The 27,594-nt window shown below is 49.7% G+C and overlaps 1 protein-coding gene across 5 annotated transcripts in view; it reads right to left on the minus strand.

Moving 5' to 3' along the window:
• LOC138452942 (zinc finger protein 268-like) overlaps window positions 1-27,594 on the minus strand; it is a 249,740-nt gene that overhangs the window by 95,085 nt on the left and 127,061 nt on the right. For 4 of the 5 annotated variants that reach the window (XM_069605308.1, XM_069605310.1, XM_069605307.1 and 1 more), the window contains exon 3: window positions 5,082-5,193. The exons of the other annotated variant lie outside the window; for it this stretch is intronic. The gene's annotated coding sequence lies outside the window, so the exon portion shown is untranslated. The remainder of the gene's footprint in view (window positions 1-5,081; window positions 5,194-27,594) is intronic. 5 annotated transcript variants of the gene reach the window in all.

A 27,594-nucleotide genomic window follows, 5' to 3' on the forward strand; every position in this document is an offset into this window, starting at 1 on the left:
ACAAGAAAGGGGCGTTTGGCTGTCCAATCAGGACAGCCAACCCCCCACTGGGATTTGGCCCAGTTGAAGGAAGACCTAAGACAAAGGAGGGGGAAGTTTGGGACCCCTCCCCCACTTCCTGTGCTTACAGACTGACTGGAGCCTGGGCGGGGTGTCCAGGGGACTCCCGCCAAAGGCAAAACTCAAACAAAGGATTTTCCCGCCCTGGATGTCAAGGGAAGGAACAAGAAACGACAAGAAACACTAAAATGGCAGAAAAAGAAGACAGGGGCCATTTTGGTAAAAATGAGCACCCTTAGGTGCCTTTACTGCAGCTGTGATTACAACACGCGGTAAAGGTGCACCAAATTAGTAAAAGGTATCACTGCCACCAGCCATTAAAGGTAAGCTTGTCACTGTAACAGAATTGTTACAGTTTAAATGTGAAAAGGGGATACATTGTATCTCCCCAGCACTTCACATAAGGTGGGGTGTGCTGGTTTCACAGAAGTAAATGTAAAAGGGATCCAAAGATCCTTTCTACCCTTGGGAACTGTAGTTCACTTAAGGTTAGCACAAGAAAGTTAAAGAGGGAGCCCCTAGGGCAATCCAGCAACAACAGGCACTTATTGCCAATAAGTTGTTAGACATGATAACTTTAAAAAGACACTATGGAGAGTCTTAAAAATGACACCCATAAAAAGAGTTAAAGACAGGTGAGTGTGGAAAAAGGTTCCCACTCACTGAGGTATTAATGGAAAATATCTCACTAGAAAAGCAAAAAGTTCTGGAGTTGAACCAGGCAAGGAAGATTTACCAGCCCTGTGGAAATCTTACCTAACAATGACCCAAGCATCCTTAAGGTTATCCGGTACAGAGCCAGATTTGAAAGAGGCATTTACATCTACACCTCCTCAGAGGTACTCTACCTTTTCTAAATTTTCCCCCAGAGGCTCACTGTCTCCAGAGCCCTGGTTCTCTCGAGGCTGAACTAGTGCAACAGCCCCTTCCTCAACCTCCCTTCTTCTGCACTATGCCCTCGGCAGCTCATCCAGAACAAAATCGCAAGACGTATCATTGGCGTCAAGCCAGGGACCGCATCTCTCCAGCGCTGAAATCCCTTCACTGGCTCCCTGTGGCTGCAAGGAAAAAATTCAAGAACTTTTGCATTGTTCACACGGCTTTCTGGGGCCTCGGATCTACCTATCTGCAATGCTACCTGCCTAAAACTGTCCCTCACGAGCCCTGCGCTCATATAACCCCAACTTTCTGCAAGTGAGCCGGTTCTCCAAGCAGAGATTTGGAGGGAGAACCTTATCCCCAGCAGGTGCCTCCCTCTGGAACAACTTCCCTGCCGTCCTACGTCTTGAGCCGGATCTCCTTCAATTCCGGAAACTCCTCAAGACTTTCCTCTTCTCCTCTTCCTTCTCTCTCTCACTCTACCCTGCTAACCTATTTCTCTGTTATTTCCCTCTTTCCCTCCTCTTCCTTACAGCATGCTGACTGGCTGCCGGAAATCTCACTGGTCCCTGGAACCCCCGCCAGTCCTCCCTCGCACTTGCCCCAGGACCCTACACCCCACCCACACTCAATGCACTTGAGACATTAACCCAAGAGAGTGGCTCTTTCTGCACTCAACCCAATTTCAACTGACCGGGTGCATGTGATCCTCCCACGCCCTGTGACCCTCTGTGCACTTGCTCATTCCTTACGTACCTCGCCTGAAGATCACTTGTCTGGCCTCCCTTGTCTTCACCCCTTAATTGCACTGTAAAAACTGCAGAATCGCCGTCCGGCCTATTTGCTATATCCCAAACAGTTAGATGTATTTTGTACGCACTTAATCTGTCTGTGCAGACTATTGTCATCTCCGAATTTCAAGGGCTCTGAGCAACTGTTTGTTTTTTCCCCATGTTGCCACCCTCCTTGAGCGCTTTGAAAACACTTGCCTGTGTATAGGCGCTATATAAATAAACAACACCATACCATGATAAGAGGTATTTATCGACAGCAAATCCTAGAAGGATTTACTTTTTACTCAAGATTCACAAAGCATTTGATACTATACCAGGGGGTCGGCCCATTGTGAGAGGGATAGGTTGGCTAACAGAAACGTACTTGAGATACAGCATATCTAAGGAAGTTAGCAAGTTGCCTGCATACTTAAGAGATACCTTTCTCTGTCCTACTTGTAAACCTTCTCAACCTTGGCTCTCACCCCACCTACATTCCATGCGTCGTCTTCTTTGTTGCTTCGAAAGGCGTTGGCTCAAGAATAAATCCACGCCTGATTGCTGCTCATGTTTCTCTTATTCTCTTTATGATGACTGTTTACTTACTGCTAAGCGTCTTTATTCTTTTGATCTTTTACAAACTCATTCTACTCACCCTAGGCGTCTTTTTCAAACTCTTGCACGCCTACTCTCTCCTACTATTGATCATTCTGCTAATTCTATTCTTTCTGCCTCCGATTTTGCTCACTTCATTCCTCAAAAGTTCTGTCTCTTCGTCAGGACACTGAGGCATCTAAGTCACCCCAAGGACCCTCTCCAGTTTCTATTCCTTCTGCCTCTATTACTCACTTTGCTCCTGTTTCTAACTCTGATGTTTTTGTTTTGCTAGCTAAAGCTCACCTTACTGCTTCCCCTACTGACCTGTTAATTCCGAAGGTTTATCCTTTTCTTGTACCCTATATTGTCTCCTTTTTCAATGTCTGTCTTTCCACCTCCACTTTTCCTTTTATCATTTAAGCACGCAACCATTATTCCTATTTTTTAGAAACCCACTGCTGATCCGCTTTCGTCCTATTTCCCTACTACCTTATCTTTCTAAACCTATGAAATGGCTTGTTTATTCTCAGATTTCCACGTTTGTTTCTAATTCCTCTATTCTTCCCCAATTTCAATCTGGTTTCTGCCCCTTTCAATCTACAGAAACTGCTCTTCTCTCGGTGCTGAACTCTCTTCTTTCTGTACGATACTCTAAGCAATCATTCTTCTTGATTCATCGGCTGCTTTCGACACTGTTGATCACTTCTTACTTTTGGCTTCACTTTCATCTTTTGGTCTTTCAGGTTCGGTCCTGTCTTGGTTTCTCTCATCTCTCTAATAGAACATTTTTGGTCACTTGGGCAGGTAAGTCCTCCGAGTCATTATCGCTTGCTCATGGAGTGCCCCAGGGGTCGGGTTTGAGTCCTTTTTTATTTTCGCTCTATGCATCCTATCTTGCGGCTGTTATTTCTTCCTTTGGGCTATCTCGCCATTTGTATGCAGAAGACACCCAATTATTTATTTTGTACTCCTCTTTCTCTCTTGAAATTCATCACAATCTTTCTGCTTGCTTGGTTGCAATTAAATCTTGGATGTCCTCCCATTATCTCCCCCCCAATGCCGGGAATACCGAGGTATTGTTCTTTCCCGCCAACACTCTTCCTCCTCATCTTGCATCCTCTTTTATATCCTTTCCTCCATCTCCGCTCTCTATCTCACCATTCACTCGTAATCTTGGTCTTTACTTTGAGACAAATCTTTCTTTTTCCTATCACATCTCATTAACTTCCCGTTCCTGTCGTTCATCTCTATAATATTCGCAAGGCTCATCCATTTCTTACCTTTCAAGCATCTAAACTTCTAATTTCTTCTTTAATTTTCTTTCGACTTTTCTACTGTTCATCTGCCCTGCTTGACCTCCCCAACTCTCCTCGTCCCCCCTGTTCACAGCCTCGTTTTCGTTCCTTTGAACTCCTTGCTCCTCTTCACTGGAACGCTCTTCCACTTTCTCTTCGCATTATCTGTGTCTATTCTCTGTTCCGTGGTTCCCTGAAATCTTACCTACTTCAACATTCTTGAGTGATTCCATTCTGGATTTTATTGTTTATATATTTATATTGTACTGTTCCGTATCCTATGTACAGCACTTTGGTTTAAGGTGCTTAATAAACGATCCATTTATAACAACTGTTGGCAAGTTTTGCATGGACGGAACATTATTGCCTTGTTACCTTAGATGTGAAAGCTTTATATACTTCTATTGAACATGTCTTGGCACTCAAGACCCTAGATCACATCTATGCTAGTAGATCTGCTTCGTACCTTTTACATATTACCATGTTAAAGGAACTATTGGAATTTCCCTGACAGAGCAATATTTTTCTATTTGATAATATCTTGTACAAGCAAACGAGGGGGGTGGCCATGGGGGCCAATTGTGCTCCGTCTCTGGCCAACCGCTTTATACAGGAACCTAGCCAATCAACAGGCGCGCAACATTCAAACCTGAGGGGGTGGCAGTCCTTTCAGAACAGCCAACCTCCCAGTTGGAACTGGTTCAAAGCAGGCAGGCTGGAGGGCTGCAGAGTTTTGGACTCCTCCCTCACTTCCTGACTTCTCAGACACTCTGGAGCCTGGGCGGGCTTGCCCAAGGTCTCCTGCCGAAGACAAAAATCACACGAAGGCATTTCCCACCCTGAAGGGTAGGGGAAGGACCTGGAAAGGACAAGCAAATGAAAAATGGTGAAAAAAATGGTCACCCAAGTGTGCCTTACCGTAGCTGTGAAAACAGTCTACAAATAAGTTGCACAGAATCTGTAGTAAAGGTTCTCTGCCACCAGCCATTTAGGTTAAGCTTGTCACTAACCGAAATGTCACAGGAGTAGTGAGAAAGGGGATACACTGTATCTCTCCCAGACTCCACATTGGTGAGGTAGGCTGGTCTCACAAAATATAATGTAGAGGACATAAATATCCTTTTTACCCTTGGGAACAGATTTTCACACAAGGTAATACAGAGAAAATAGAAAAGGGACCCCAAAGGACAACCGAGCAGCACTGCACAGGAAGTGTTGTGTGCTGCAACAATTAAATACATACCGTGTTGAGAATCACAAGGACAATTCAAAACAATACTAATTTTAAAGAGTACCTTTGTTAATTGCTTTTTTTTTTAGCACACAATAGTTTCAAAAGTCACACACAGTTTAGCAAGCCACATTCCCCCCCGAACATGTTTCATAGTGCAGCAGCTGCCCACCGAACAGCTTGCTTTATGAAACAAAAACAATAACCAATAGGAAACATATTAGCAGAGAAGTCTCGTCGACATACCTGGATGTATTTCCCTTAGTTGTATTTTCTTTATACAGCTGAACTGGGCCTGTCACAGCACCTAGTCAAGGATTACCTCGGCCATCACTGATGTTTCACAGGTACATTGTTTCTGTTAGAAATGACAATGTTCAATAAGTTTAATAAAACAGCAACCTAGTGAGGCCTTACTGTAGAACCATTTGAAGCACAATTGTTCTCACGTTTGGTGAAATGACACGTATTGTACATACAGCAAGCTTCAGCACACAGTGATGTAGCCCGCACTGCAGACTATACTGCACCAAACCCTCAGCCCACTACCACTCTCCTCAGCATTACCAATCCTAACACGGCCACTCCACTCAGCTGAACCGGTCTTCACTGTACTCAGTCTAGGAAGGAAACCCTCCCTTCTTATAAGATGTGTTTTCCTCCATCCGAACTCTCATCACCCTCCTATAGCTGCAGATAGCCTCTTCATACAGACTCAGTTTTACCCTGTCCTGGTTATCTAAGTGCACATTTTAATTTCCCCATTATGACATGTGCCAGTAAGTCCAAGTATACTAAGAATTTCCAAAAAAGGTAGACGCCCCTCTCCAGAAAGAACATGGCATGATAACCTGTTCTGTGGTTTTTTTTACCACTCTGAGAGTCTGCAGTCATCGCTTTTTGCTCACTGTACCTTTCACAGATGGGAAATATCAATTTGCATATCAGTCTTTGTCCCGCCCACATGGGCAGTCCAGCACCGAAATGCTATGACAATTCCCTTCTGAACAAGAATACCAACAGTACCCCATACACGTGTTTCAGCCTTGTTGGTCCTCCTCAGGGAGGTGGAGGTGTGCCTCTTTGAGCACAGTGAGCAGGGGGTCCAGATCTGGGTTCCCCCAGGTAACTCAGGATGACCAACCCAAAGTTCCTTGCAAAATATTTTGAAAAATCCAGGCATACTAAGGGCTTTTTTTTTTTAAGTGTCAGGGCTGAATGCTGGGGACCCTCATGACACTCCCCTTGGGCCACAGGCCTCCGAACCCTTCTCGTCAGTTTTCAGAGCCACCATCCACCTTTTTTCAGATAAATCCCAGGAGCCTGTTCAGGACGATAATCTCTCTCAAAGAATCCATTCACCTTTAAAGCCCCCTCTGACACCACTAAAAGCCCCCCTTCCCCATTCTTACCATTCATTCTCTTTCCCTTTAGAGTAGCCATGATCTACAGACACCTCTCAACTTACCCACATTTGGTGCGCGTCACCCTCCTTTCACTAGGCTCACCCACACATGGGACACTTTCACCAACATTAAAAAATGTAATAGTTCCCAATGAGGTCAATGTCTTCACGTGTCACACGCCCCCAAGCACAGCTGATTTCACAAGCACTGGAAAGTCAATAGATTGAGAGGTTTGAAAACTCCCAAGTATAAGACAAATACATTTCTGCATGCCACATTCCTTTGGGCAGACGAAGGCGCGCTATTTACTTTTTCATTCATTAATTTGAAATCACAAAAATGCATAAGGCATTATACAAAAATAAAATGACAAAACACAGACATGTAGTTTTGCTTTTCCAAACATAGATCAAGGAATGCAAGTGGCAGAAAGCAAAGAAGAAATGCAGGAATGGATGAACCCCTGTGGGTGTCAATGCACATGCAAGGTAGGAGGCTTGCAAGCACTTTGCCCCATAGGCCCTGGACAGAGCTCGGCTAGGTCACTTCCCTGCATGTGGAATGGGGCTAGTTGTGCAGAGTCACCCCTGTGGGTGTCAATGCACATGCAAGTTAGGAGGCTTGCATGCACTTTGCCCCATAGGCCCTGGACAGAGCTCGGCTAGGTCACTTCCCTGCATGTGGAATGGGGCTAGATGTGCAGAGTCACCCCTGTGGGTGTCAACGCACATGCAAGTTAGGAGGCTTGCATGCACTTTGCCCCATAGGCCCTGGACAGAGCTCGGCTAGGTCACTTCCCTGCATGTGGAATGGGGCTAGTTGTGCAGAGTCACTCCTGTGGGTGTCAATGCACATGCAAGGTAGGAGGCTTGCATGCACTTTGCCCCATAGGCCCCGGACAGAGCAGGACTAGGTCACTTCCCTGCATGTGGAATGGGGCTAGATATGCAGAGTCACCCCTGTGGGTGTCAATGCATATGCAAGGTAGGAGGCTTGCATGCACTTTGCCCCATAGGCCCTGGACAGAGCAGGCCTAGGTGACTTCCCTGCATGTGGAATGGGGCTAGTTGTGCAGAGTCACCCCTGTTGGTGTCAATGCACATGCAAGTTAGGAGGCTTGCCTGCACTTTGCCCCATAGGCCCTGGACAGAGCTTGGCTAGGGCACTTCCCTGCATGTGTAATGGGGCTAGTTGTTCAGAGCCACCCCTGTGGGTGTCAATGCACATGCAAGGTAGGAGGCTTGCATGCACTTTGCCCCATAGGCCCTGGACAGAGCAGGCCTAGGTCACTTCCCTGCATGTGGAATGGTGCTAGCTGTGCAGAGTCACCCCTGTGTGTGTCAATGCACATGCAAGTCAGGAGGCTTGCATGCACTTTGCCCCATAGGCCCTGGACAGAGCTCGGCTAGGTCACTTCCCTGCATGTGGAATGGTGATAGTTCTGCAGTCACCCCTGTGGGTGTCAATGCACATGCAAGTCAGGAGGCTTGCATGCACTTTGCCCGATAGGCCCTGGATAGAGCTTGGCTAGGTCACTTCCCTGCATGCGGAATGGGGCTAGCTGTGCAGAGTCACCCCTGTGGGTGTCAATGCACATGCAAGGTAGGAGGCTTACATGCACTTTGCCCCATAGGCCCTGGACAGAGCTCGGCTAGGTCACTTCCCTGCATGTGGAATGGGGCTAGATGTGCAGAGTCACCCCTGTGGGTGTCAACGCACATGCAAGTTAGGAGGCTTGCATGCACTTTGCCCCATAGGCCCTGGACAGAGCTCGGCTAGGTCACTTCCCTGCATGTGGAATGGGGCTAGTTGTGCAGAGTCACTCCTGTGGGTGTCAATGCACATGCAAGGTAGGAGGCTTGCATGCACTTTGCCCCATAGGCCCCGGACAGAGCAGGACTAGGTCACTTCCCTGCATGTGGAATGGGGCTAGATATGCAGAGTCACCCCTGTGGGTGTCAATGCATATGCAAGGTAGGAGGCTTGCATGCACTTTGCCCCATAGGCCCTGGACAGAGCAGGCCTAGGTGACTTCCCTGCATGTGGAATGGGGCTAGTTGTGCAGAGTCACCCCTGTTGGTGTCAATGCACATGCAAGTTAGGAGGCTTGCCTGCACTTTGCCCCATAGGCCCTGGACAGAGCTTGGCTAGGGCACTTCCCTGCATGTGTAATGGGGCTAGTTGTTCAGAGCCACCCCTGTGGGTGTCAATGCACATGCAAGGTAGGAGGCTTGCATGCACTTTGCCCCATAGGCCCTGGACAGAGCAGGCCTAGGTCACTTCCCTGCATGTGGAATGGTGCTAGCTGTGCAGAGTCACCCCTGTGTGTGTCAATGCACATGCAAGTCAGGAGGCTTGCATGCACTTTGCCCCATAGGCCCTGGACAGAGCTCGGCTAGGTCACTTCCCTGCATATGGAATGGTGCTAGTTCTGCAGTCACCCCTGTGGGTGTCAATGCACATGCAAGTCAGGAGGCTTGCATGCACTTTGCCCGATAGGCCCTGGATAGAGCTTGGCTAGGTCACTTCCCTGCATGTGGAATGGGGCTAGCTGTGCAGAGTCACCCCTGTGGGTGTCAATGCACATGCAAGGTAGGAGGCTTGCATGCACTTTGCCCCATAGGCCCTGGACAGAGCTCGGCTAGGTCACTTCCCTGCATGTGGAATGGGGCTAGCTGTGCAGAGTCACCCCTGTGGGTGTCAATGCACATGCAAGGTAGGAGGCTTGCATGCACTTTGCCCCATAGGCCCTGGACAGAGCTCGGCTAGGTCACTTCCCTGCATGTGGAATGGGGCTAGATGTGCAGAGTCACCCCTGTGGGTGTCAATGCACATGCAAGGTAGGAGGCTTGCATGCACTTTGCCCGATAGGCCCTGGATAGAGCTTGGCTAGGTCACTTCCCTGCATGTGGAATGGGGCTAGATGTGCAGAGTCACCCCTGTGGGTGTCAATGCACATGCAAGGTAGGAGGCTTGCATGCACTTTGCCCCATAGGCCCTGGACAGAGCTCGGCTAGGTCACTTCCCTGCATGTGGAATGCTGCTGGTTTTATTTTTTTGTTCTTTAAAATGCCATCTGCACCTAATGTTTACCAGCCTCGAGAGCAGAGCGCACAAGAGTGGCCAACTCGAGAGGCAGTCCTGCTCCAACAGGGCCTTTACTTCTGAGCATGCGCAGATCTTCGCTTCCCCGTACCATGTCCGCCACGTGACTTTACTATCGAGCATGCGCAGATCTTCGCTTCTGGCACCATACCCGTCACGTGACTTTACTAACGGGCATGCGCATATCTCTTTTTCCGATTACCTCTGATAATACGCATCCTTGGCGCATGTGCAGACTCGCCATTACTACGCACTTTCATAGTGTCTCTAAATGATTTTTTTCACACCCATTTGCTACCCTTTCCAGTCACGGTCTTTGCCACGTGTCAATCTTTTTATGACCATGTGTAAAGAAAACGAAGTGTTAAAAAAGGGATCTATGTTCCCCTCTTCTCCAGGGAAATAACTATTTTCCATAGAGAGAGGGCGCTAGAGAGCCATCCAAGATGGCCGCCTCCTAGAGAGCTCCGTGTGGCTCTCCATTAATCCTGCGACATCCTCGCCTCTGCGGCATCCAATTCACCCAAATCTGCTACCAGGTGCGCTAGGAAGGCGCCTCTGATCACCCCGAGACCTTTTTCCTCCCCAACGGCGAAGCACCGGCCGAGATCCTGCTCGAGCGCCAAGGCCCGCGGACCACACCAGCAACAGGCCAAGAGGGGAGGAGCAACCCGGGCCCGAAAGCGCTGAAGTAGCGGCGAGCCACCCGGCGCCCAGAACTGGCAGCGACCCGCTGGGTCAGAGACCGAGGGCACACCAGAGAACGGGTTGACGTGCGCACGACAGCGCCCAGAGACACACGGTCTCCGTCCCCGCAGCGACCAGGCAGAAAATCCAGCGGAGATCGCCAGACACGAAGGTAGGATCCCCATCCAGCGCGAAAGGTCGGCTTTCCCGACCCACCAGGCTGCTCAAACCCCTTTCGCCAGACACCGTGTAAACTCAGGAGGCGCAACGACAAGCCCCACACAGACTGCCTGCCTTGGCGCCCACCCGAATAACGGCCACAGAACATTCCCGCTGCCCCTTCATCCCGACGCCGCACAAGCCCCATTACCCGGCAACGACTCCCCACTCCAAGGCCTGACCAAGTCCCAACAGACGGCAACCGGAGCGCCCGCCAAAAGCGACGAAGATTACCCCCGCTGCCAGGCGCCACGAATCCCCCCTTCAAAATCGGGTGCTCCAAGCACGCACATCACCTGCCCCATAATCCGAGCGAACCAGGCCCCACACTCAGCTGCTTCCAGCTCGACAAAGGTGGACATTGTTGGCCTCTCTCACAAAACAGCGCAATACCCGCCAAGACCGGAAGACACCCTAAATCTCTCTCACTCAGCGGAGAGCACGAACGCGCTCCGGCACGGTGAACACTCGCCATCCTCACCAGGTCGAAAGCATCGGACTCGCTATAAACACCAGTGGGGGGTGGTCAAGCATTCAACGCAGAAACAAGAGCGTAATGGGGAAAACAGACAAAACCCAAAAGAAATTGAACTTCGACGCAAGCCATACCAGCAAACCCCCCAACGAAGGGTGCAGAACAGCGTCCCCAACACCCGCTACTTCCATGTCGGACGAGCAGATACCAAGCTTCGACATTAGGGAAATCCTGATGGACCTCAAGGCGGGGATTGGTGACCTAGGCAGCAAACTAGACAATCTCTCGTCTAAAGTAGACCAACTCCAACACAGGCTCGACAAGCACGCCGATAGGCTCGACACGGTGGAACAACGGGTCTCCGACCTAGACGACGGCACGTCGGCACTGACCACGCGGATCTCCACCCTTGAAACCCAAATGAAGGCAGTCTGTGCCAAAAATGAAGACTTAGAAGGGCGCTCAAGAAGAAACAACATCAGAATATTAGGAATCAGGGAAAAACAACTTCAAGGCAAAATGGAAGACCATGTTGAACAGATCTGCACAGCGCTCTTCGGGAATGAACTTTCCCAGCTATTCGTAGTCGAGCGCGCCCACAGAATTCCAAATTCAAGACCAATCCCAGGCGCAAACCCACGGCCAATTATTGCAAAACTGTTAAATTACAAAGATCGCGATGCGATACTCAAAGCAGCCAGGGAAAAAGGGAACCTCCAGTACGATGGAGATCCAATTCAGTTCTTCCCAGACTTCTCCCCCAGCGTACAGACTCAGAGACGCTCCTTCACCACCGTAAAGAGGAGACTGCAAGACAACCAAATACTCTACTCAATGCTATACCCGGCAAAGCTTCGCGTTCAACATGATGGGAAAGCGTTCTTCTTCCACACACCTGATGAAGCCAACGACTACCTGGACCGAGCTGGCTGCAGGCCTGCCCCAAACAACCCCAGGCCGCAGCGCGAAAACCAAAGGCGCAGAGAACCACCATAATAATCGTCCCGGGCAGCCGAGGGAGACGACCTCCTGCCTCCAGCGCATCCACGCAAACCCATGCCGCAGAAAGTGACACTTCTAGTTCGTAGGAGAGCCACCCTTGACTCCCGGGAGGCACCTAGTGCCCCACGCACAGCAACCCTTACTGTTTGTTGATGAAAAGGGAACATCGCGGGTCTGTTGGGGTTTGCCCGCGCGTGGGAGGGAAGTTAAGTGTACCACACCACCTCCAGTTGAGGTGGGTATCCTCACAATGGTTCAACAGTGAGGAGCATCCAGGTTCCGCGCCATCTCCCCCACACCCCCCCGCTTCACTAACGCAAACACAAAGCCCAACCTCCGAACCTCCCGACTCCATTCTATCCGCCAGATCACTCCCAACTACAATACCAACAATCTTGAGAAACAGACGACGAATCAACATAGACCCTAATTTACTCCATTCAAAGTCATAACCTGGAACATAAGAGGAGGCAATGTCCCATCGAAAACCAGGAAAATCCTCCAATACCTAAGGAGACATGAAGTGGACATAGCCATGATTCAAGAAACACACTTGCTCCCAGGGAAGGACCATCAGTGGGCCAAGAGTTGGGGATGCCACAGGTACTTCTCCTCTTACTCGTCATATTCTAGAGGAGTAGCGATCCTTATACATAAGAGGATTGGCTTCCGCCTTGTCCACACATCCAAAGACATCGAAGGGAGGACAGTCCTCGTAAGTGGCATCATAGATGGCCAAAAAATCACCCTTGTCAACTCCTACGCACCAAACGTAGACGGCCCTGACAACTTCAGCTGGGTGCTATCCCATCTCTCGTCTCGAGACCCCGCAACCATAATCTGGGGTGGGGACATGAACACAGTGCTGAACCCGGTGAAAGACAGATCCCACGCTACCCCACACCCTCCGTCCAGAGCCTGCCTCCAAATAAAAGAAATATGCAAAGCATTCGACCTGAAAGACTCATGGAGAGCATCAAACGGAGAGCGGCGAGAATACACATTCCACTCCGCACCACACAACTCTAGCTCTAGAATCGACTACCTTCTGACCTCAAGGAACGGCCCATGGACCAGCGGCTCATGCGACATCCAACCAAGAACTCTCTCAGACCACTCCCCAGTAACTCTCGTCCTCATCCCGGCTAATCCCAAACCTCCCCTAACGAGGTGGCGCTTCAAAACAGGCTCCATGCGAGACGAGGTCTTCGCGACGGAACTGAAGAAGGAGATCTCGATGTTCCTTGAAGCCAACACAGGGTCAGTTTCCTCAGCCAGCACGCTCTGGGAAACTCTGAAGTGCTACATCAGAGGGGTCTGCCACGCCAAAGAAAATGGCATCCTGAAACTCATAAGGCGGGAGCTGGCAACCAGCGAAGAGAAGCTAAAACAGCTAGAACTTCAAGGCACCGACACAAACAACCCAACAAGATCAGTCGCCCTGAGAGAAGAGCTACAAAGATTCAGGAACGCCGCCGATCGCGAAGTGAAATTCCTAAACCGCGACAGATTGGTCAGGCAATACGGCGAGGGGCAAAAACCGGGCGCTCTTCTGGCAAACTTGGTCAGAGCCGACAATAAACTGCCCCCGATAGAAGGGATCAGGAACAAACAGGGACAAATGGCCCACACCGACGAAGACATGGCAGAAGAATTCAGGCTGTTTTATCAAGAACTCTACAGTACTAGACACAACGGAGACCCAACCGCCGCAAGGGAGTACCTAGAGGATACTGAACTGTACTGGGTCGAACAACCCCTGCGAGAACCGCTGAATGAGCTAATCACTCAAGAGGAGATTATTGATGCCATAAAATCCCTCCCGAACTCCAAAGCTCCCGGCCCAGACGGCTTAACCGGGGAGTTTTACAAAGCCTTTGCACACACCATCGCTCCCCTTCTGACGGCAGTTTATGAGGAGTCGTTGGAGAAGGGATCCCTCCCCCACTCTACCCGAGAAGCCAACATCATCCTTCTGCACAAACCAGGCAAACCATCGGAGGACTGTGCATCATACAGACCCATCTCCCTCCTCAATCTCGACAACAAGATACTCGCGAAGGTACTTACCAACAGACTACTACCACTGATGCCCACCTTGGTACTAGCAGATCAGGCAGGCTTCATACCGGGCCGCAATACAACCTTTGGCATCAGGAGGCTGTTCAGCGTCATCGAAGCTCTCGATCCCTCAGCTCAAGCAATCGCAGTCCTCCTCGACGCCGAGAAGGCATTCGATTCAGTGGAATGGCCGTTCATGTTCTCCGTACTCACCAGAATGGGGCTGGGTGCGCGCTTCATCAAACTTGTTTCTCTATTGTACAACAAGCCACGCTCCAACATCATCGTAGGCACGGCAAAATCCGCTCCCATAGAGCTCCAACGGGGCACCAGACAGGGCTGCCCGCTCTCAGCACTCATCTTCGCCCTGATAATGGAACCGTTGGCCTCCAACCTAAGAGAGCATAGACAACAAAGAGGGCTCGTAATCGGACCGCACAAGCTCATTACGTCCCTCTACGCAGACGATGTGGCATTGCTCATTCGGGATCCCGAAGAAAATCTAAACCCGGTCATGAGGGAGGTAATCAAGTTTGGAACAGCCTCCGGCCTGAAGGTCAATCCAGCGAAGTCCATCATATTCCCGCTGACCCCTACTACCAAACCATTCGCGGATGACTTCCAGTTCACATGGAAAACGTCCAAAGTCCGGTACCTGGGGGTCCATATGTCCCTGAGTTACCACGAGGTGTTCCGCGACAACTACGAAGAGGTAGTCAAGTCCCTCCAGGAAAAAGTGACGCGGTGGAAGTCCTTACCGCTAACGCTCTGGGGGAGAGCTTCCCTGGTCAAGATGGTGATTCTTCCAAAACTGTTGTACCTATTCACCAATATCCCTATACTGCTACCCCAAACCTTCCTGAAAAGACTAAAGAGTATGGTCCTTGAGCTGCTCTGGGCAGGCAAACCAGCCAGAGTGGCGCACGCAACGTTGACACTCCCGGTGATGAGCGGGGGCCTCGCCCTCCCAGACCTGGAGAAGTACTTCTGGGCAGCCCAGGCGCAATTCCTCAGCCATTGGTACGCCACCCATACAATCAGACCTCACGTGCAGGTGGAGCGAGCCCTGGCTACCCCAAACTTGTTAACAGCAGTCGTCTTCAGCCAAATTCCCGTCCCCAACTGCACCATGAACGCAATGCTTTCAACGTACAAGGTCTGGAAGAGACTGGCTCAAATATACGGGGTACAACCTCGATACTCTCCGTTATTGCCTGTAAAGTTCATCCCAGGAGTTCCACTGACATCTGAGAAAGTATTTCACCAGTGGGTTGACAAATTACAAATAAAGACCCTGGGAGACTTCTTCACGGAGGACGGCTTTATAACACCACAACAAGCAAAATCGAAAGGCGGCAACACCGCACTTGACACATTCCTATATTTCAGGACCAGGTACACTCTACAAGCTCTCTTGCCAGACTTCCCCCAACAACCCCCAACCTGGCAACTACTCCACAATGCCATACAGGCGCAAGGCGAGGGCAAGCTGGTGTCGCAAATCTACAAATCCATCATCACAGACACGACACCCAAACTTACTCAGGCAAAGACCAGATGGGAGAGGTCCCTACACATGACCATTCCAGAGGAAGATTGGACCTATATCCTGAAACAGACACAAAAAATAGCTCTCAACTCTCGCCTTAAACTAATTCATTTCAACTTCCTCCACCAGACCTATTACACACCAGCAAAAGCTAACAGACACCACCCGGAGGCGGATGCGAACTGCGAGAGATGTGGGATGCAACCAGCAGACTTCGTCCACCTCGCATGGGAGTGCCCTGAAATAACACCCTTCTGGAGCCGAGTCTTGGAGACGACAGCAGCAATAGTGGGTGAGGAGATACAACCGAGCCAAACGGCAGCCTTACTCGGCATGACAAAATCACTTTCCGCCCCGTCAAGGACATTGGCAGGACTCCTGTTGACACTTGCCCGCAGGAGAGTGGCTATGGCCTGGGGTCGAGGCCCCCCTCCAACAATCCCTGCCTGGCGCAGGGACATTCTTTACTGTCAGGATGTGGAAACGGACTTTATTAAGTCACTACCCTTACATGCCCGCCCACCTGACATCTGGGGCCCGTTAGTACAATTCCTGTTAAACGAAGCTGAGGAGACACCTGACATTCGGCCAAGCACCCCTGGCACAGGAACAAGCCAGCTGTGATGACACAGAGCTAACAACACCGGCCACATGTCTCAAGTAACCGGAAAAAGACTGCACACCCATAGGAGTCACAGGACTGAGCGGGGGGGCAGGGGGGAGGAGAGGGCGGGGGGGAGGTAGGACATGGCGCAGAGTTAAAACCACCCTAATGTGGGTGCGTAGTTGTTTAATGTTTTAAAAATCAAAAATAAAGGTTTTAAAAAAAAAAACTATTTTCCATAGGATTATTTTAGGAGGGAGAAAGTAAAAAAATAGCACATTTGTTTTGTAGAAATCTCTGGAGTCTCCTGCCTAAATCGGAAGGTTTGGCATGCATGTGAATAATCCATGACTTAAAGTTGCAGAAAGCAAAGATAAAAACATAAGACCGAGCCAAATATAACTCTGGATGGCGCTAAGGTTTCAAAATGACTTGAAATGGCCAAACAAAGAGTGAACTGACCTTGGCCCGCCATTCAAATGCCCTTTTGCCTTTAAATTCCCACCGGGGGAATCTCTCGCCCGCAGCAGCATGCGTATGATTCACTGAATATCACATCTTCTTTAGTTGTACATTTTAGCCATCATTTTATGAGGTTTTTATTTTTTAATTATAGAACTGTTCAATGTATTTAAATGAGATGCAATCCTCCATTTACTCAAACATGTTCAATGAAATGTGATTTGAATCTTGTTGAGGATGTGATTGTTATTTTCACTTTATTGGTCTTGTTCCTGAAATAAAGCATTTTGGATGATGATGAAGAAACTCTTTTTGCGCATCTCATTGAAAGAAATTGAGACTATTTTTTTTTACATTTACACTGATTATAAGGATATGATCAATGGCCTCACTGCTGTCAGTGCTTCTTCCAGACATTTATTATCGAGGCAGACGCATGTCCTAAAAGATTTGTTGCTGTCTGCCCTGGCTGTTGTCAACAGCTATGTGTTGTGATTAACTTTGCATTCATCTGGTGCAAGTGACTAGAATCTTGAGATGGAATGCAGGGCTTAGAATGTTTATCTATGAGTGAGTTCCAGGTTTGTTAGTTGCAAGGATGTAAGCCCTGAGAGAGGATGCCGGTGGGTGTCCTATGTCCCCTTTTACTTACATGACTCTAAGAACTGTATTTGATGTACCTGAACTTAAGTAAATAAGTTAACAGTTCACTGGAGTGTCAGAGTCATTTATGGCTGGACCTTGAATTCAACACTGGCGACGAGGATGAAGCTGGCTGTGCTGGGGGGACAGCACCAAAGGGAGACACCCACCGCCCCCCTAAGTGAAGTGATCCTCTCTCAGGTAAGAGCGCTGGATGGCTGTGAGGCGCTGCAGGCGCCGTGAGGGCAAGCGTTGCCCAGACAGAGGCGCTACGAAGGCACTGGAATAACAGTGCAGCTATGGATGTAAAGGTGCTGCATGAGGCAGTGGAGAGGTTCTGCCAGGGCATTGAGGTGCTACAATGGGCAATGAGATGTTGCAGAGGCAGTGAGGCGCTGCATGAAGAGGTGCTGCGAGGGCAGTTAGGCGCTGCAACAGGCAGTGAAGAGGCGCTGCAGAGACAGTGAAGCGCTGCTAGGGGCAGTGAGATGCTACAGAGGCAGTGAGGCGCTGCATGAAGAAGTGCTGCAAGGGCAGTGAGGTGCTGCAACAGGCAGTGAAGACGCGCTGCAGGGGCAGTGAGGTGCTGCGTTAGGCATTGAAGAGGTGCTGCGTGAGGCAGTGAAGAGGTGCTGCATGAGGCAGTGAAGAGATTCTGCAAGGGCAGTGAGGCACTGCAAGATGCAGTTAAAAGGTGCTGCAAGAGGCAGTCAAGAGGCGCTGCAAGAGGCAGTGAGTGGTAGCTGCAGAGGCTGTGAAGTGCTGCATGGTGCAGTGAAGAGGTGAGGCGCTGCGAGGGCAGTGAAGTGCTGCATGGGGCAGTGAAGAGGCACTGCATAGGGAGTGAAGAGGCACTTCAGTGACAAGGGTGTGCTGCAAAGGGCAGTGGGGACAAGAAGTTCTAGTTTTGAAAGGTACAACGGTCTGCTGTAAAGTGCAGTGGGCTCTGTGAGACTTATGGTTATTAGAAGGAGCTGTGAAGTTCATTGGAGCAGCAAGGTTCATTCATTCATTGGCATGGTGAAGTTCAAGGTGGCAGTCTCTCATAAAGCATTTAAGAGAATTGAGACTGTACAAACATTCAGAAGAGTTGGAAGTTGTTAATGGATCTGGGAGGGGCCTGGGGCCCATGGACTGTGCAAACATCTGTTGCGCCAAGGCTACAAGCTATTGGTCATAGTGAAGGCAGCTGAGATCACTGACAAAGTTATCCGATGTCAGCGCTTACCTTTGACTGGAACCGAAGGTTGCTGCGGTTGGCTTGAGTGGAGTCCTGGAGTTCGGCATGAGTGCTGCAGCGGGAGGCCTAACTCAGTTATGAAGTTTTGATGGGGATGGGAGCTCTGTGTTCCTCCGTTACTCTCTATGCAATGGTGAAGTAGGAGAGAATGCAGAGGTGCTGGCGATTAGAGTTGAGATACTAGAGCTGATATATATTAGTTTATTAGAGTGATGTTGTAGGTACATGTCTCTCTCTTTAATTGAGTTATGTAGTTTAACATATTTCTCTCCACAGGCGGACTACTGTCCATTACATGTGTTGCATGTGTGAAAAGGTGCAATGGTTGTGGTGAACCGTTGAGCGGACTACTGTCCATTACATGTGTTGCATGTGTAAAAAGGTGTAATGGTTGTGGTGAACCGTTGAGCGGACTACTGTCCATTACATGTGTTGCATGTGTAAAAAGGTGCAATGGTTGAGGTGAACCGTTGAGTGGACTACTGTCCATTACATGTGTTGCATGTGTAAAAAGGTGCAATGGTTGAGGTGAACCATTGAGCGGACTACTGTCCATTACATGTGTTGCATGTGTAAAAAGGTGCAATGGTTGAGGTGAACCGTTGAGCGGACTACTGTCCATTACATGTGTTGCATGTGTGAAAAGGTGCAATGGTTGTGGTGAACCATTGAGCGGACTACTGTCCATTACACTGTCTGTATAAAAAGGGAAATGTTGTTCCTAGACTTTGGTGCCATTGTTTTGGCATATGTTGGTAGACATGTATGCGGTGATGTGTGAGTGAAATAAGATATTAAGGTTTTGAGTGTTTATTAAATCTTCATTAGAGTTATTAAGTTGATAACAGTGTTCATCATTAGCTGTTCTATGTAGGCATATTAATATGTTCTCTCCACAGGTGGACTTTTAATTTTAATCCACAGATGGACATTAATGTTAATGTTAATAGATTTTGAAGTGGTGACAGGGTCTAAACCTTTTGGAGTTGTTTGTGGTTATATATGAAATGCTTTGAATAATCTTTTGTTTTTCAGGTGGGACTTTACTGGACAAATCTTTTGATGAAATATTGATCTTGCCATCGATACTTTACTGTTCTTGTTGTTGTCCCTATAGGGGAAAGATGTGTTGTGATTAACTTTGCATTCATCTGGTGCAAGTGACTAGAATCTTGAGATGGAATGCAGGGCTTAGAATGTTTATCTATGAGTGAGTTCCAGGTTTGTTAGTTGCAAGGATGTAAGCCCTGAGAGAGGATGCCGGTGGGTGTCCTATGTCCCCTTTTACTTACATGACTCTAAGAACTGTATTTGATGTACCTGAACTTAAGTAAATAAGTTAACAGTTCACTGGAGTGTCAGAGTCATTTATGGCTGGACCTTGAATTCAACACTATGTTCAGATCTTATTAATCAATCATAGAATACATGTCAGCCTGCAATACTGGTATAAAAGCCTGTTGTAATATGCAAAGTCAACATCCTGGGACTTCAGGTAAGTGAATCAGGTGGATCAGGAACACTCAGGACCCATTGGTCCCCACCACCAAGGCAGCTCTTCCAACTGTAGCTCCTGGAACCTCTTGGAAGGAATCTTCCACAATATGCATGCCAGAACTCACTTATGACATCACCGCTGCAGGCTCACCAACACAGAGGAAAGGAAGGGAATGCAAGACAACACACACCTCCCTTGCTTCCACAACAAAAACCTACAGAGGGGTATGGGTATGGGGGAAGGATACCACACACCTCCCTATCTTCCACAGCAAAAACCTACAGAGGGATAGGGTACAGGGATGGGGGCAGGATACCACACACCTCCCTTGCTTCCACAACAAAAACCTACAGAGGGATACGGTACAGGGATGGGGGCAGGATACCACACACCTCCCTTGCTTCCACAACAAAAACCTACAGAGGGATAGGGTACAGGGATGGGGGCAGGATACCACACACCTCCCTTGCTTCCACACAAAAACCTACAGAGGGATAGGGTACAGGGATGGGGGCAGGATACCACACACCTCCCTTGCTTCCACAACAAAAACCTACAGAGGGATAGGGTACAGGGATGGGGGTAGGATACAACACACCTCCCTATCTTCCACAACAAAAACGTACAGAGGAATAGGGTCTGAGTCCTGAGTAACAGATTCCTCTGGAATCGAGGGCAACCCAGATTCTACATTCCAATGTGCATTCTTTTTTTTTCTTTTTTTTAATCAACTTTATTTAATAATTATACAAAACATAATACAACTGAGTAACAACAGAATGGGAACAAGCAAAAGATTACTCCATATACATCAGTGCAACAAAATGCAAATTACTACTAAAGTAACAGCTATTCAAAACGAAATCCGAAAACATCCCCACCCTCCTATCTCATGGCAAGACATGACAACACAAAACACAAAAAAAAGGACAAAACATACACCCTACCAATCCCCAACCTCAATATCCACAAAATAAACCAAAGCCTACACCTCCTCCAAATAAATCCCTGAATGACCCCATCTCTCCTCGTACTCAGTTTCCCGATGTTGTCGAACTGCCTGAGTCTTCTCATACCACGATTACATCCAATGGGCATTCTGATGTAATTGTATGCAGTAGGATACGACACCTGTAAATAATGTTCTTATTACAGGCTAGTTGGGACCTCACTACTGGCCTGTAATAATAAAATGACATCACTACTGCCCTGTAATCAGTTATTATACTTCAGTTGTGATGCCATGATGCCTGCTGTTTGAGCCAGCTGTGATGAGTCCAATTAAGCAATCACGGATCCCTGGTGGTGACCTCCTCCCACGTGGATAGGGAACTGTAGCCGCTACCTGATCCTGACCCTGGGGCCGGTAAAGTGGTAAAAATGCAAGTACAGCGCAGTAAAAAGGCACAAATATATATATATTTTTTAAACATATGTATTGGGTTTTAACAGTTTAAGCAAACCATAGTCATAATCAATTAAGCGTTCTCAATTATGCATCAAGTCTCTGTCCCTACCCTCCCACCCCCCCCCCAAGACCACGGGCGTTTCATCAGTCCTCGTAGTGCCGGCTGTTGGGTCAGGACTGACCGTTCTGTCTGAGGCGTTATCTGGCATCTTGGGATGAAGCAACGGTACTGTTAGCGCTATCCAGCGCTGTAGTTCACCGCTAGAGTCCAGCCTCCGTTCATGGATTGCAGTTTCCCATGCTCCAGTCTCGGCAGTTATCCACCTCTTAAGATCCCCCACCACTGTGCCTCGCTCAGGCTTTTGGGGCTCTTCCATCCCATGGCTATACGTCTTTTCGCTGTTATATATATTAGGATTTTGAGTTTGTTTAGGGGCTTGTTTTTTGTGCTGCGCTTGTAACTGCCCAAAATGCAGGGCGTTGGCCTATGTATTTCCAATTCGATGTCCGCGCCAGCCACTTTTTCCTTTATTTGTGCCCAGAAGTCTTGTATCACCGGACAACCCCAGAACATGTGGGTCATTCCAACCTCGGGTTCATTGCATTTGGGGCATACCTGTGTTCCCGCACCCCTGAATTTCGATATGGCTTCCGGTGTAAGGTAGGCTCTATTGATGATATACAGCTGGATAAGTTGTAAACTGGCATTTCTGGAGATTTTTTTGGGATAATGGGATATCTTCTCCCATTCTTTATCTTCGAATTCGAGGCCTAATTCGCCTTCCCACTTAGCTCTGTTCTTGAGTTCGCCTCTGGTCGCGCCTTGCATTAGGGCTTCGTAGAGTCTTGAAGTTTCGTGGCCTCCCTCAGCCGCATCTAACATTGTTTTGATAGTCTCCTGTTCTGTTGTAGGATTGATGGTCTCTGGCCATCTGTTCATCATGGCCTGTACTACTACTCTGTAGAGCAAGAACTGTCCGGCGGGTATCCCTGTGGCCTCGCTGAGTTCGATGAACGTTAAGATCTCTTGTTCTTGAACCATGTCCGCTAATGTAGCTACGCTGTGGGGTTCCCACTGGGCGCGCACTTCCGCTTGTCCCCATGTACGCTTGGCCATGATTGCTGCTATGGGGATTTTGCGGAGAGTATGGGTCTGTTGCTCCCACTTTTCTGCAGGCCCGTTTCCAGAGCTGGATCCCCAGTTTGGCCAAGAAAGGGCAGTGTCGTATTGCGCCCTCCTCGAACCAAAGTAAGTCCCTTAGTAATAATCGAGGTAGGGCGGGATGGATGAGTCTGGTGTCTGTCGTAGCCTCATCAGCCATCCACTGGATCACATGCCTTAGCTGGCTCGCAAGGTAGTATCATTCGAAGTTGGGCACCTTCAATCCTCCCTTCTCATAGGGTCTTTGAAGTGTTTCTAGCGCCACTCTATGCCGCCTCCCTGCCAGAGGAATCTCCTACAGAGTTTGTGTATGTCTCTAAAAAAGGAGGAGGGAATAATATTGAAAGGGACATTGGTGAAGTTGTGTAAGAGGCGGGGGAGTGCCACCATCTTGAGGAGGCCAGCCCGTCCGGCCACCGAAAGTGGGAGTCTACCCCAAAAATCCATAGATCTTTCCAAGGCGTCTTTAGCCCTGACCGTATTGAGGATGTGTTCTGTGTGTGGATTCCGGTGTATAGTGATACCTAGGTATCGGAAGGAAGTCACTTGCCAATGGAGGTCTAAGGGGGGCAGGGATCCGGACTCCTCGTTATATAGAGCTGCGAGGGGGTAGAGGCAAGATTTGTCCCTGTTGATCTGTATCCCCGTATATTTGTGAAATCCGTCTAGGGTTTCTAGGATGTAGGGCAGGAGATGTTCAGGGTTGTGTAGGTACAACAGTGTGTCGTCTGCATAAATGGAGACGAGGTGGGTCACACCGTCTATCTCGATGCCCCCATCTCCGTATTCCTGTCTGAGGTAGGTGGCCACGGGTTCGGTGGAAATAATGTATAACATGGGGGACAGGGGGCATCCCTGATGGGTACCTCTATGGAGGGACCATATGTCAGAGTAAGTCTTGTTTGTGCGCACCCTAGCGGTTGGGTTAGTGTAAACCAATTGGGTCAATTTCAAAAAGACTGGTCCAATTCCCATTTTTACCATGGTGGCGTATAGCCATTCCCACTGCACCGAATCAAATGCTTTGGTAGCATCAAGATATGCAACTGCATATTTCTGGGGCCTATGTTCTGTGCAATCTGTTCGCTAGCAGGGCAGTTAAAATCTTGCTGTCTACATTCAACATAGAGAGAGGTCTATATGAGCCACAGTCGGTCCCGTCCTTCCCGGGCTTGAGTAGGGGGATGATAACGGCCTCTCTCATGGAATCAGGGAGGGTACCGCGTTCGTAGGCTTCATTAAACACCAGGGCCAGCAGTGGGGCCAGGGTCTCTTCGTATGCCTTGTAGAATTCTCCGGGAAGGCCGTCTGTGCCTGGGATTTTTCCGGATGGTAGGGATCTAATGATAACCTTTACTTCATCGGGAGTGATGGGTTCGTCTAGGGCGTCTGCCGACTGTGCGTCTAATTTGGGCAGCTCGATGATGTCCAGGACATCCTCAATTTCAGTGTCAGTGGGGGGCGAGGTCTTGGAGTAAAGGTACGGTAAAACTCAGAGAAGACTGAGTTAATTTCATTTTGGGTGTGTGCAGTAGTGCCGCCTGGTTTGAGTATGTGACAGATAGGTGTCCGGGGGGTCTCCCTCTTATAAAGCCAAGCTAAGAGCTTCCCAGGTTTATCTCCTAGGGCATGAGTTCTTTCGGTGTATTTGGCATAACTCAGTTTCCCCAGGGATTCCCAGTGTGTTAAACAGGTTTGCCGCAACTCGGTTATCCTACGCAGGTGTTCTGGGGATGAATCAGCCCTGTTCTCCAGTTCCCCCAGCTTTCTCTCAGAGCGTTCCAGTGAAGTTATGATGGATCTTTGAGCCCCCCCTATGGACGCTATCATCTCGCCCCTCATAACCACCTTATACGCTTCCCACGCTGTGCTCACGTGTTCCACGCTATTCAAGTTTCTCTGCCAGTAATCCTCAGTGCTATCTTTTATGCGCTCGTGGAAGGCCACATCTAGCAGGGCTTCTGCCCTAAGTCTCCAAGTTGGCAAAGGGGGCCTAGGTGGGGACACCACCCAAGTGGCGACCACTGGGGAGTGGTCAGACAGCACTCTAGGAAGGTAGGGTGCGTCGCTAAACATGGCTTGCTGTTCTTGACTAACAAAAAAGTAATCTAGCCTGGTGTGGATGGAATGAGGTGGGGAGTAAAAGGAATATTCCCGTTGTACAGGGTGGAGCTCCCTCCACAAGTCTCGGAGAAGGCACTGGTGTGCTAGCTTAGATAGTATTTTGGCAGGAGGGGATGGGCGAGTATGCTTGGAATCTGACCTATCCAATAGTGGGTTAAGGGTGCAGTTGTGGTCGCCCCCCCCAAATCATAATGCTGTCTCTATAAGGGCTGAGTCGTGGACATAGGGAGTGGAAAAAAGCTGTTGCGTCATGATTGGGTGCATAGGTGCTGATCAGACATAACTCCCTGCCCTCGATGGTGCCGTGCACGAGGGCCATCCTGCCCTCATCGTCTGTTTTAGTGCCTATCAGCCTGAAGGGGATGGTCGGGTCAATCCAGATCAAACCCCCCTGGCATAGGAGGAGTAAGAGGATGCGATCAGGAATCCCCGCCATACCTTGGCCAATGCGTCCAGTTTTTTCGGTGTTAGGTGTGTCTCTTGAAGCATAGCAATCCCAATCTTGCACCTTCTCAGGTATGCGTGGATGCGGTGCTGTTTAACGAAGCTGTTCATGCCTCTGACGTTCCACGTCATAATTTGTATCTTGTCAGCCATGGGAGTGAAAACGTTTAGTGTTCGTTCGAGGACTTACTAGTGTCTTGTTGTATGCAAGGTTTCTCCGTGGTCTTGGTGTTTCCCGGCTAACTAGAACGCCCCAAAACTTAACAACGAAGTAAACAATGAACTTAAAACTTCCCAATAACAAAACCAGTCTAGCGGGGTTGCCCCCGTTCTGACTACCCCATTTCCACTCCATCCGACCTTCAGGTCTTTTGGTGCCCTATGGGCGGGTTAAATACCCAAACTAATTCGGGGGGTAGAAGTGAGTCTGCTTCAGATGGTGTCACTGGACAAGCAGTTCGTGCTCAGTGTGGCTCCGGTTAATTCTGTGTTGCCGCATTCTGATCGTGGTGCAATGTTTTACTGTAAGATTGCCTGGGGGTCGTATGGGTAGCTCATCAGGCTACAGTCTGCCATGGTCTGCGCTGCTTAACTTTGATGTCGGGGACCTGTTCACTATCCATCCATTCACTGGCTTCTCCAGGTGTCTCGAATAAGAGGGCTTTATTGTTATGCAGGATTTGCAACCTCGCTGGGTACAGGAGCATGTACCGCAGGCCGGCATTCTTCAGCCTAGCTTTAGTGTGAATGAACTGGGCTCTGCTCATTTGGACCTGGACGGTATAGTCCGGGTAGATGGCAATTTTTGCTGAGTTCCTTTGTATGCAGCCACCCGATCTTGAGAAAGCCAGAATTGTCTCTCTGTCCCTATAATTGAGGACCTTAGCTATTATTGGCCTGGGTGGGTTGCCTGGGGGCGGTCGTTTGGTGAGGGATCGATGGGCTCTTTCAATGGTGAATCCCTGCGATAGTTTCCCGGCTCCGATTTCTTGGAGTAGGAGGTCTTCGACGTAATTCGTGGGGTCATTCCCTTCGATGCCCTCAGGCAAGCCTACAATTCTGATATTATTTCGGCGCGCGCGCCCTTTCTGCCTCATCTGCCCTGTCCTCCAGGTTTTTGACCTTTTGCGCTAGGATGCTAGCCTCCTTTAGGAGCTGAGTCTTAGTTTCGGTGTTCTCACGCACTTGGATTTCCAGTGCGTCAGTTCTACTGGCTAGGGAGCGTACGTCCTGTCGTAGTAGGTTCAGATCTATTGAAACAGCGTCTATTTTGCTCTCCATTGTCTTCTGTAACGTCATTATGGCCTCCAAGAGCTGCGAGTTTGCTGGTTCGGGGGATCGGTTCCCTGTGCCTCGGTGGTGATGGTGGAGGTATTGGGCCTAGCAGCGCCAGCGACTGCGTAGGTCTCCATGGTGGTTTGTTTATTTTTGCTTCTTGCTCCCTTGGTGGTCATTCCCCAGAGGACAGGTGGGCCCATGGATTTACTTTCAAGTTGGCTCAGTGGGAGCCGCGGGGGTGCGGCCCAAGTGCGGCTCCAGCGCGGCACGCTGCACCTTGTCTTTCAGCTCGAGTGTGCTTTACTCTTCTTCTGTGTTATACTTAGGGTAGGGCCCTAGGGTTGCAATAGTTTCTCCAAGCTTCCAGCCCCCAACCAGGTGTCAGATGTGTGGGGAGTGCAGGGGTGAAACTTTCAGGCAGGCAAGTCCAGGTGACCGCCCCGCAAGGGCTGCAGAGTTCAAGGGGGGGCTAGGGCGCCCACTGTTATGGGGCTCAGTTGTACTTGGGTCAGGCGCTGTAGGTGGTCCTGGGGTCCGCTTGAGGTGGTCGTAGTGGAGCACAGCAACAATGAGGATCGTTGCACGCGGTCTCGCCGCTCAATAGTGCTTCTTGCCCCCTCTGTGATGTGCGTGGGGGGTGACCCTTGGGTTACAAAGGCTTTGTCCAGAAAAGAGCCCCCGTTTTGTTTTTCTCAATTTTTTTAATGGAGATTCTCTCCCCCAATCAGGAGTCCAGTGAGTGGGGAGCACACGGGTGGATCTCCTAGGTTGGGAAGTCCAGGCGTCCCCGAAGTGGGGTTTCAGCGTTCAAGAGGGGCCAGGTGGGCCAACTGTAGTGAGGCTCTGGCGTGCTTGGGTCTGTAGGGTGCATGGCGCGCCAAGTGCCACGGGCGGGCACGGAACTCGCTCAGGGCACGGCCGCCAATGTGGCTTCACTGCCCTTAGCTCAGGCCCCGGCTCCACGGGCACCGCAGCAATGGAGTATGGGTGATCCTGAGCAGGGGGAGCGGGGAGGGGGGCACCTCCAAGGTGGGGCGCCGGGGCAGTGGTGTCATCCGAGCCCCCGCCCCCCGACTCCTTACCACCCGCCTGCGGTGTTGTTGCGCCTGCTCTCCACTGCCCCGCGGGCTCGCCTCGGATGCTGGTCTGGCCGCACCGCAGGCCGCTGAGCCCGGTCCGCTGCCCCCGCCTCTCTGCAGCACTCGTGGGCAGCCCTCGGTCGCAGGTCAGAGTCTTCGGCCTGCAGCTTTCTTCAGGACGCCGCGCAGAGCGCGCCGCTGTGTCTGTGCCGCCGGCTCAGCTGCCTGGAGGACGATCTCACTGGTGCGAGGCGCGATGGTGAGGGAGGTTATGTGGCGGGCGCCATTTTCCTGGTCCAGTCGTTTCTCCTCGC

The sequence above is a fragment of the Ambystoma mexicanum genome, chromosome 4p, assembly GCF_040938575.1.
Source record: "Ambystoma mexicanum isolate Mex_15411 chromosome 4p, UKY_AmexF1_1, whole genome shotgun sequence".
Lineage (NCBI taxonomy): Eukaryota > Metazoa > Chordata > Amphibia > Caudata > Ambystomatidae > Ambystoma > Ambystoma mexicanum.